The following is a 12,237-nucleotide window of genomic DNA, read 5'->3' on the forward strand; positions in this document are numbered from 1 at the left end:
AAGATTAACTAGCTCCGGTTGCACCGAAACAGAAATAAAATTTAAACCAGGTCTCAATCATTCCAGAAACTCTTAGCTACCATTCAGTATTGTCTCTTTGGGGCTAGGTCTTGTTGTGGAATGGTCTGGCTTGCGAAGAAGTCATGTTACAAGTTATCATGTGCCTTCACCCAGAGAGGGTCTGAGAGAAGTACCATCAAAGAGGCTCTGATTGGATTTCCATTTTGGCCAAGATGGATAAAAGGGATTGAATTTGCCCTGAGGCCCGCCCTAACAGAGTTTAAAAGTGAGCCTCAACACAATCCAGTGGATTTCAAGTAAGTTACCTGCATCTTAGAACTGAAACCTACAGGTATTGAAAGGAACACCAAAAACCAACATCCAATAACATGAAACTGACAATGTTGGCATCTAATTGTAGGATTGCCGGGTGTACAGACAGATACTCCACCATGTCCCGACGCCAAGGGGAAAAGAAATTAAGACACAGATGCAGAAATGACACAGCTAATACAATCAGCAGACAAGACACTAAAACATTGCTAAAAACGCACTTCGTATCTCAAGAAGGTTAGAGAAAAGCACGCGTGTGATGAAGAACAATGGAAATTATAAAAAGACCCAAATTACACTTGTAGATGTGAGAAATGTAATATCTGAGACGAAAAAACTGTAGACGGGATTAACAGCAGATAAGGCATCACAATACACCCCTTGAAAGGACTTGAGAAATTGAAGACAAAGCAATTGAAAATATCCAAATTGAAACTCAAAATGCAGGGGAAATGATTTTTAAGAAAATGAGTAGAGCAGGGGCGCCTGGGTGGCTCAGTCGGTTGAGCATCTGACTTTGGCTCAGGTCATGATCTCGTGGTTCGTGGGTTCGAGCCCCATATCGGGCTCTGTGCTGACAGCTCAGAACCTGGAGCCTGCTTTGGATTCTGTGTCTCCCTCTCTCTGCCCCTTCCCTGCTCATGCTCTGTCTCTCTCTGTCTCTCAAAAATGAATAAACAAAAAAATGAATAGAGCAACATAACGTGTCCTAAAATACATCACACGTAACTAGTGTCTCACAAAGGTGTAGGTGGGGGTTCAGACAAAATGCTTGAAGAAATTATGGCTGAATATTTGAAAGTCAACAAACCCCAAGTAAAAGAAACAGGAAGAGAAACCCAAGCAGGCACAGGACACTAAAAGTAGTTGACAAATTAGCACATGAAAAAATGCTCGTAATTATGAATCATTGGGGTCTTATAAAAAGAACTAACAGATCCAAAATAGAGTCACTCGTGCTCAGCCCCATGTCAGCAAACAGATTTAATACCTAACCTGACTGTAGGTCTCTTCAAGAAAAGTAACTTAATAACCAGTCAGTCTGGAATGGCCTGGTCAGGACTAGTGAGGTAATTTGCTTTATAAAGCCCTGCCTTTCCTTTCTTTCTTTCTCTTGTTCCCTTTCTGCCTAGGAAAGCCTTCCATTTTGTACAAGTCTTTGGAGTGCCTTTCTATTTGCTACACAGGATATTGTCCAAGTCATGAATTGTTAAATGAAGCCAATTTGATCTTCAAATTTACTCCGTGGATTTTTGTTTTTTAACGAGGGAAATGAAAATTAAAGTCATAATGAGAAACCACTCCATACCAACTAAATGCTCAAATTAAAAAGACTTCCAATATAAAAAGTTGGCAAAGATGCGAAGCAACTGTAACTCTCACACTTTTCTGCTGGGCATATAAAATGGCACACCCACTTTGGAAAAAGTTTGATAGTCTTTTATAAAATTAAATGCTTCCATATGACTTAGTAGCCCACTCTTGTATTTAGCCATGAGAAATAAATTCCTATGTTCACACGACACCAGTACAGCAAATCCTCAAAGCAGCTTTACACACAAAAATCAAACCCTAGAAACAACCCCAATATCCTTCAATTGGTTGAGTGGATAAGTAAATTACAGTATGGCCATTCAATAGATGTGTTAATATCAAAGGACCAAACTAAAGATTCAGGCAACAATGTGGAAAAATCTCCAAAGCATTATGTTAAGCGAAAGAAGTCCAACACTGAAGTACTCCCCTCACACTACTCCTGGCCTTACACAAAAGATTACATAGTGTAGGGTTCCACCTAAACGAAATTCTAGAAATGGATAAACTATAGTGACAGAAAGCAGATCAGCAGGTTCCAGAGATGGAAGCAGGAGACTGACTTCAAAGTGACCCAGTGGAACTTTCTGGAGCGAAGGAAATATTTTATATCATAATTTGGGTGGTAAATACACAACTGAATACATTCGTCAGCATCAAATTATACACTGAAGGTTCGTGTGTCTTATTTTTTGTAAATTATAGCTGATCAAAGTGAGAGTGAGAGGACATTCTAGAAGCTATGATCCAAGCAGTAAAATGGGGAAAATAGGGCAAAGTGGGAGCCTGAAATCTCTGATAAGCTCTGCTTGGTCTGAAGCGCTGGTGAGATATTTAAGCTGAGACAGTGAACCCAACTGGTCTGTTTGCCAGGATGGAGTTGAGTTGGTTAACATTTGTCCAACCTGGGCAGAAGAGGGGAGTAAATGTGGTCAGTAAGGCTTGGGGCAGGGACAGAAAAGGGAAACAGGTCCCATGAGTGATTCAGAGAACTGCAAATAGATCATGGCCGTTAAGTACATTTTTGGAAAGAAGTAGATGCAAATACAAGGAGTGGAATGCTGTAACAGAAAAGCAGTAAATGCTTGTCCCCTTTGCTCACAGGGCACACTTCCCTGAAAGGCACTTCTCTAACAGTGCTCACAGTCATTTGATGGAAGACATTTGTATTCCACTTCAAAAGATAATAATACTCAAGATAAACACGCTGCCTTTCTTAACACACTCTAGTGAGCCAATGGTTTCAGGATCAATTGAATATATCATTCCTCAGATAAAACCAGAAAAGACTCCTCTGGGGAACAGTTAGTAAGCTAAGAATGATTCTAAGAATAACTGCTTTTGACACATTTGATCGACAATAATAATAGCTTATTATTCTAGAATAATCCCTCTCCGTAGAACTCTTCTAAGGGTTGATTTGCAAAGAAGTTTCTAGCCCAAACATTTCTGTTTAGGCTTATGGCTGTACGTGCAGACGTCTTGAAAGACTGAGAAATCCCACAGCCCAGGAGAACCCAAGCCACCTGAAGAAATTTCAGATCTTTCTAAAGTGTGTATTCCAATCGCAGGAAATGTATTTCAGTCGTGAAAATTTGTACAATTTCCGCTAAATGCTGTTCTTCTCTAAGGAAGAAAAATGTCACTTCGCTTTACTTCAAGTTTGTACAAAGACCATGCAGAAGTTAATTTTACTTTGAAAAAGTTTTGGTTTGAAGAAGCTTTGATGGAAAGCCCAGTTAGCTTTCACATTCAAAAAAGAGTTTTGTGGGGCGCCTGGGTGGCTCAGTCGGTTAAGCGTCCGACTTCAGCTCAGGTCACGATCTCACGGTCTGTGAGTTTGAGCCCCCCGTGGGGCTATGGGCTGATGGCTCAGAGCCTGGAGCCTGCTTCCGATTCTGTGTCTCCCTCTCTCTGCCCCTCCCCCATTCATGCTCTGTCTCTCTCTGCCCCAAAAATAAAAATAAACGTTAAAAAAAAAAATTAAAAAAAAAAAATTAAGACAAAAGTACTTATAAAAAAAAAAGAGTTTTGTTTGAAAATTATCTAATTCACAGTTGGGTAGAATAAACTGCAACAACAATGTTTTTAATAATTTTATATACATTTTTTGAAATTTCTTTGACTTAATAGCAAACTAAATGTTCAAGAAACCAAATTTCCCTCCCCCCCACTTTTTTTTCTTTTTTGGCCTGGCAAGAAATAAATTCAGTACTTTTTGTTTAGTATTTTACATACAAAGCAATTGGGAAAAAAAATATCTCAGTAACATTTGCAAAATCTAATTTCACTCACCTTTTCCTGGCAGATTGTCAACAGGCATAAGAAAGCAAATGCTGTAGAAGTGTTAGTGTAAATTAATAATCTTCTTCACATTCTCTTTGGGGTATTTAACCATAAGCCCCACCTCTTGCCTTTTGATTTAAATGTAAAAGACAAAAGAGCTTGTTGGTCTTTGGGTAGGAGTTACTAATACCCTTGAGGAGATGAAGTACAGATTTATCCCCAGAGGCAGCCTTACCTTGTAAAACTCTGTGAAAAGGGTATCAAGTGTTGTGCTAGAATAGTTTAGATTTATACGTTGCCTCAATGAATAGTTATTGGGTCAGAATATTTACTGTGCTCCAGGAATTAGTAGGCACTAGAAATGTAAAAACAAAATCCAGTCAGGCCAGGTCTTGTCCTCAACTAATTTAGTCTTCTAAAAAGGAATGATAAATGAACTATCAGGCACAATTACAGTTCAGCAGGGTAAGTGCTACGGTGTGCCAACGCACTGAGTAGTTGTGTGGTTAGCAGGAGGGATGCTGATTTTGAGGTATAACAAAGGGTAGGAAGACGGGAGTCCGAGAAGGGGGTTGGAAAGGCATACTTTGGGAATACTCTACCAAATTGAAAGACAAAATCTGGCCCAGAGGGAAGGAAGGGCCTCTTTCCTCTCCCCAGGCTGAGGGCCAGTATTTACAAAACTCCCAGGCTAGAAAGGGAAAAAGGATAAGGTATCATTGGAGTTGAGAGTTTTAGTAGAGGATGTAGTGTAAAAGGCAGGTGAGAGAAGATATAAATTGAGTCAGGATTGTAAAGTTAACTTACGACAAACTGAAGGCACTGAATTTGATGAAGGGAGCTGTTGAAGGTCTTTTAACTGGTTGATGACATAATGAGATTGGTGCTATAAGGGAGATGATGCCCCAACCCTACCTCGATCGGCTTGGATTAGAAGGGTGCCGGAACACGGAGTATTTACAATGTGCAAGAATTCCAAGGTGAGGCCATGAGTACATATGGCCAATAGAGAGGACATAAAGGCCATGGAATGGTTCACCACCAGATTGTCAAAGACTAACGTGCAAATGGGTGAATTGTCGATTTTAAAATAAAGCCACTTAGAACGATGGCAAGACTTAGGAAAGAAAGACTCTGAGTCCAAGTTTAAAATTAATAATAACAATAGCTAGTAAGTATCAAGTCATTAATATGTGCCTGCCACAATCCTAAGAATCTCATATAGATTGTATTATCTAATTCCCAAACATACCATAAATGGTGAGAAGTAATCAGGAGATATATAGTTGGCAGTCATAACTAGGAGTATGGGGTGGCTGGAAATTTAAGAGTGTTTCTTGAGCATGAGAGCAGTTAATGATCTGGAAGCAGTTTATGGGAGTGACATCACTGATACGAAATGAGAGGGCCAGGGGGGAGGTGGTGTCCTCAGAAGAGAAGCAAAGGTATAGAAAGGACTTTGTGAGCTTTTGTTTTTCAAATTTTAATTTGAATTCTAGTTCATTAAAATATAGTGTAATATTAGTTTCAGGAGTAGAATTTAGTGATTCATCACTTACATGTAACACCCAGTGTTCAACACAAGTGCCCTCCTTAACCCGTCACCCATTTAACCCATCCCCCCCACCCACCTCTCCTCCATCAACCCTCAGTTTGTTCTCTGTAGTTAAAGTCTCTTATGGTTTGCTTCCCTCTCTTTTTCCCCCTTTCCCTATGTTCATCTGTTTTGTTAGAAGGGACTTTGAAAACCCAGTTGTGGACAAGAGCTGGTTCACCATAATGTAAAATTGCCAGAGGGATAGGTTCAGACACAGAGTGGAAAAGCTTGGGAAGGTGAGAAAAGGGAGACATTCAAATTTGGGAAAAGGAAGCACAGAGTTACAAGGAGTTGGTCTGAAGATTTGTAGTGTTAAATAAGAAAAATTCAGCTGAGTATATTTTAAAGAAATTGGCATTGATTGATGCATAAATCGGGCAGCACCCCATCTAACAAGTAGAAGGGAATTTCAAAGGGCTACAGAATGGGAAAGTTTTAAAGGAAGGACGAGAAAGTCATAAACAGAAAAAAAAATTATTTCAGGTGAAGTAACCTTTCTTTGGGGGAGAAAAGGGCCTTATTAGGTGGATTACATCATCTTCCTTTGGGGGATGGAGAGGACCCATGTGCCCAGGTCGGCACCTTATTATTGGTGCTGACCAGAAAATTCTGGACTGACCACTTAAGACTACATTTCTGGGAGAGGTTGAAACCGCAATAAAGTAAGGCATTAAGCCCTGATTGGGTGACTTGGCCAAGCATAAGTGACTCCATTTTGGACCTGTGGTTTTCTTCTCAACAGCAGACAAACACAGAGGACTCGAAGACACCTAGCACCCAGCAGGCCTGCCCAGTATTGGGGAAAACCGAATTTTTACATATCCAGACAATCCTTGTGTGTTTAACAGCCAATTCATAAAATCTGCCAATGTTTTATTGTAGTTTTGTTGTTGTTGTTGTTATTGCTGCCCAATTCATGTTTCTACCACTAAACCCTGACTTTGGATCATTACCTGGATAATTCCATATTTACAGTAGCCACTTGATGAATGTACCTGTTATGGAAAAGCAGTGAGTTTCCGTAGAAGGAGTGTGGGGTTAAGGTCCGAATCCTATATTCCCCATGCCTTAACTTCGTGTAAGTGATTAGCCGTTCCAAGTTAAATTTCCCATCTATAAAAAAGGGATGAAAATATCTACATTTTTTTCTATACTAATTTTTTTCCATTATACTAATTTTTTCCATTATACTAATATTTGGCATTTGCATGCTTTTAAAGAATGAATTTCAAATTCATTTATTTCTCTCCATCTACTTCTTCTGCATTACTTATTTATATATATTAAATATATATTTTATATTTTATAAATATTATTTATTTATATTTTATATTATATATTATATTTTATAAATATTTTATATTTATATATTAATATATATTTATTTATATATATTAAAAATAATTTCAAACATAAAAAAGTGGCAAGGATGAAAAGATCTTTTATCTTTTACAAGAATACAAAATATAAAAGACAAAAATATCTTTTATCCAGATTCCCCAATAGTTACCATGTCTCACATTTTTCTTATTTTTCTTTCCTTCTTTCCTCCTTTCTCCCTTTCCTTCTCTCTCTCTCTTTTCTCTCTTTCTTCCTTTCTTTCTTTCTCTTTCCATCCTTCTTTTCTTTCCAGTTTTTCCTAACCCATTTGAGAGTAAATTGAACGTCATTTAATACTTCTAAAAACAAGGACATTTTAGAAGGACTCTACAAACAAGGACTCTACAAACATCAATACAGTGTCATCATCCTATTGTATACATTGACATTCCTGATTCAGATTTAATATTTCTTTTTGTTTTCATCTTGCTAATTGAGGCTTGTTTTATGAACCAATCTAAATTTTTTTTTTATTTTTAATAATTGAATTAAGTTCATTGTTGTTATTTTTTTTCCCCCCCATGACATATTTCTGGTCTCAGACCCCTCATATTATTTCTGGTTAAATTTACTTATATACTATGTTATATTTATTATGTATTTTTCACTATGTGGTATATATTTTTTTCAAAATTATTTTTTAAGTTTATTTATTTATTTTGAGAGAGAGAGCGAGAGAGAGAGAAAGAGGAGAATGCATGCTGGGGAGGGGCAAAGAGAGGGAGAGAGAGAAAATCCCAAGCAGGCTCTGAGCTGTCAACGCAGAGCCCAACGCAGGGCTCAATCTCACAAACTGTGAGATTGTGACCTGAGCCAAAATCAAGAGTTGCATGCTTCACCAACTGAGCCACCCAGATGCCTCCTGGGTCTTAATCCGTTTTGATAGGTGTCCTGCACCTGCGAGTACTACTATATTAAAAAGGGGTCATACACGGCCCAGGGCCTGGCCCTTCAGCAAGTGTTTTTGGTGCAGGCTGCACGCACTCTGTTGTTGCGTTTTGGCTGCTCTATCCCACAGGTCAGTCCTCTGCAGAGCTCCTCCTCGCTTGTAGCGGAGACTGTTTGGACCTTCAACCGGGTGTGCTTTAATTTGTTTGTTGAAGTGAAACTGGGGGAAAAAAAAGAAAAAGGGTGGCATTGGAAGCGGGGGGGGGGGGGGGGGGGGAGGGGGTTGGGGAACCTGATCCCATAAAAAGAGAAAAATGAAAGGGGCGAAAAGAAGACCAAACAGAGAATCAAAAAAAAAAAAAAAAAAAAAAACAAAAACCAAAAAACCATAAGGCTAAATCCAGAGAAAGAGAAAGGAAAATAAAGGAGAGAGAAACGGTGGAAAAAGAAGAGTAAAAATGCCTGATCAAACAAACTATGTATATATATAAATTAATTATGTATTAATTATTCTATATATTATGTATATAATTAATTAGTATATATTAGTGTATATATGTATATATGTGTGTGTGTGTGTATATATATATATATATATATATATATATATATATACACACTAAGATATATACACTAAGAATTGACCAAAAAAAAATCAGAAACTATGAGCCTGATTCCAAAAGAAAATGAGGGTAGAAAGAAAAAGAAAAGAACAGAAAAGTAAAGAAAAGAAAGCAAACAAAAACAAAACCCAAAACGTTTGTCTGCTGGTGCCTGGGACAGGTGGCTGTGCTGGTCTGGAGGAGGGCCCGTCTGGTTGGGTCAGTGTCAGTCCCATCCCGGTACAGAAGCAGTCGCCAGGCACAGAGGGGCGGGGTTTGGTGTAAGTCCCGCCTCCACTGGGGGTCGCCGTGCTGCTCTCCGAAGCCCCACGGGTTGTTGATGGGGAGAAAAAGGGCGACGCCCCACTCTCCTCCCCAGGACCGGATGCCTCCTACCGGCTGTTCAGGCCGCCCTCACGGAATCGAGAGGGCGGTGAGCACGTCGTGCCGCACGGCCTCCGGGGCCTCCTAGGCGATCGGTTGGGCTGGGGTTCAAAACCCAATGTCTTAAAGGATCCTGCAGCGCGCAGACCCTGTTCTGGCGTAGCGCCGCCGCTCTGCCCTGCCGGTAAGAGGCCTTTGGCTCGCACCTGCAGGGTCTTCTGTCCTCGGAGAGGCAATGAACCCTCTTCCCAAAGTACTCAAGGAAGGGGACTGTTTTCTCCCCGTGCGCCCCTGAGATCTCTCCAGCACCCCGACCGGCTCCTTCCTCCCAGGGGCGTGCCTACGGCTCCCGCCTTGCTCCTGAGAAAGTCCCGCACTTCTGCATCTCCAAGTTTCATCACCTAAGGCTGTTCACGAAATGGCAACTGGCCATTCGTTTATCATTATAAACGAATAATAATGTTTATCATTATAAACAAGAAGTTGTTTATAATGATAGAGGTGGCACATAAAGGTAAAGGATGAGTTGTTTCCTAAAATCAGAAAAGTAAGAAAATTATCCTCTAAGAGTGAAGCTATAAAATTCACATAACAGGACCATGGGAAGCAATTACAATCGAGCAGTTGCCTCCAAAAGAGACAATGACTCTTGGGCCTGCACAATTTTAAAAAATACTGATGCTTAAAATTGTTTTATTGTATGTAAAAACATACACAAAATGAGAGGAAAAAGTGTAATGCATACCCCTACATCCACGACCTAAAATCAATAATTATCAAGATTTTGCACCTATTTTCTTCACCTATCCCTCTTTATTTCCCCTCTGTGAAATAGTTTAAATAAATCCCATTGCTACAGCACAATCCCCCTAAATACCTCAATATGCATCTCTAACAATTATAGACATTTTCTTATTTATTTAGTGATTAATGTCAGCTCCCACTCTTAGCAACCTCAAAAAGAAAGGATTATTATATTTATTTTCACAGATGAGGAAAGAGGCTTAAAGAGTTCTTTTTTTTTTCAGCCACTTAACAAATATTTATTGATCGTATAAACGTGTTAATTCTAGGCTCCTGGATTGGGGTACCCCATGACAGGACGAGCAAGCTGCCTGTCCTTGTGGAGATTACTTTCTAGTGAGGAGACTTAACACACACACACACACAAACAAATAATAAAAAACGTCTTTACTGGGTGTGAAGAGTGCCATTTGAGGATTAAACAGAGTGGTGGGCTGGGGTAGGTCTTCTTGGGGAAGATGGCACGTGAATCGAGGTCTGCAGAATGAGCATTAACTAATGCTCGAAAATAGGAAAATCACTCCAGGTAGAGGGGACAGTAACTATAAGGCTGTGAAGTGGGGAAGAGCTTATTGAGTCTGAGGTACAGAGAAGGGCTCAGAACGGCCAGAGCTTGATAAAGGGGACGTTGGTAAGAGAGGAGATCAGCGAGGGAGGCAGCATATGCACCCACAGCCCTTGGTGGAGTTTGGATTTTGTTCGAAGAGAAGTAGAAATCTATTAGAAAGAGTTAAACCCAAAGAGTGACAGTATCTGATTTAGATTTTGAAAGATCGTTCTTGTAGTGACATGGAGAAAGGGTCGGACTGGGGTGTGAGTGGAGGAAGGAAACTCAACCGAAGTTGTCCACAATTATCTAAAGATGGCACGTAGGAGTAGTCGGTAGACCCGGGGTGCGCTCTGGAGGGAGGAGGGGCAGAACTTGCTCCTGGGTTTGGTGCGAGTGGTGCTGCCCAATGTCAACCAACCTAAGAGGTAGAGCCAGGATTTGGGAGTTGGGCTGCACCTGCCAGCATCACGGTGAAGGTTAAGAACATGCATTTTGACCCAGACAACCTGGGTTTGAGCCCTGCTCTGCCCCTCACATTTTCTCCTCAATAAAATGAGGTAATAACAGAACCTATTTCATGACATTGGTGGGAAGAATGTATGAGTTGGTATATGATCCTTCAAAGTAGACCGATGCATTCAGAATTAATATCATTGGTAATTGGCTAAAGGATACTAATATATCCACATCAGAGGAGTGATACTATATCCAAATAACTTTTGAGAAAGCGGATCCTTGCACATGACAGGACACTCTCTCACCAGGTCACCAACGTATCTCATTTATTTACATAAGGTTCTGTTAAGTGAAGCCAGAAAAATGTTATTTTGGGTGGCAACTCTACGGGAAGATATAGATCTTAGATTAATACAGAGTTGTTTTAAAAACGACAATATAAAATAAATGTCATACTATAAAGTTGGAAGATAGAACATCTAAAATGTATTTCTTTTCACACTTCTGGAACTCCGTTCTAAGCTATAGGCAATTCAGATCAATTTTAAAAGTCAGTCGTGGGTTAAAAGTGGCTGAATGTTGAGTGACTGTTCAAGAGACCAGATGTCACATTTGTGTTGGGTGCAAGCCTCGAAGGGGACATTAGTTTGCTTTGTGTCTTAATACTGCAGGTCTTTGGCTGTTTCCAAGCGGTGCACAATGTTTGGATAAAGGGTGTTGAATTTAGACAGTCATTCACATGTTTTGTCTACATCCTGTCAAACATCCAGATGCCTGTACGCAAATAGATACCTCAGGGAATTATTCTGTTTTCATCTAAATATTTGGCATCACGTAGTCTCAACTTAGCAGTCTCTCAAAAAGGCATGCCTTCATTCAGAATTTTATACTCTACAATTTTGTCACCTTACGACAGCACTCCCCCTGTTCTGGAGTTGCAGTGAGCTGAAAGTGACATTGATCTGATGTAATATACGATTCCCAGACATCTCGAGAGGCTGATGATAGCTAACACGATTCAATTCAGAGTTCCGTCATGTCATGGAGCTATGTGTTTTTGAAAAGAAAAGTCTTAAAGAATATTCTCCGCCATAGCTTGTAAAGAAGATCTAAACAGGTAGGTGCATCTTTTCCCATGAGAGTCGTCACATCAGTAAACGAAGTGATATTGGCTCTACAGTACCTTCGATAAAATGGGTTTAACCAACGTGAAAGACAGTAACATTTTCTAACTGTGGTGTGAGAAGGAAATCGGTGTTATTTATTATTTGTAGTTGTCGTCATTTGTTATTTTTTCTCAAAAAGGTCTTTTGAAAATCGTTGGTGCATGTAAATCCCAGTGGCCGTTATATTCTTCTTGGTGCTACGTGTATACTGAGGAGTCTCAATGTGATGGGGGTGTAAACATAAAATACTTTTTATCTAATGCCTGTGCCCCAAATGGGTGAAATTAAACGCGTGCCCACCTTTCTCCCTGGGAAGCGGGTTCTTTAAGGCCACCTGGGTCGTATTCCTATCTTGGCATTCAGTGTCGGTGTTAGAACACTCATTCCAGTAGGTATCTCTTTCTTTTTTTCTCCAATTTCAAAGCCCTCTCCTCCAGGGCAGATCAGAACAGTGGATGGTTTACTTTTCTTCTGTTC

The 12,237-nt window shown here is 39.9% G+C and overlaps 1 non-coding gene across 1 annotated transcript; it reads left to right on the forward strand.

Moving 5' to 3' along the window:
* The first annotated feature begins 817 nt into the window (after positions 1–817).
* On the forward strand, positions 818–902 carry TRNAQ-UUG. Its single transcript has one exon. It is a non-coding gene; the product is annotated as a tRNA-Gln (tRNA).
* Positions 903–12,237: the final 11,335 nt, after the last annotated feature.

The sequence above is a fragment of the Panthera leo genome, chromosome F2 (genome assembly GCF_018350215.1).
Source record: "Panthera leo isolate Ple1 chromosome F2, P.leo_Ple1_pat1.1, whole genome shotgun sequence".
In the NCBI taxonomy this organism is placed as follows: domain Eukaryota; kingdom Metazoa; phylum Chordata; class Mammalia; order Carnivora; family Felidae; genus Panthera; species Panthera leo.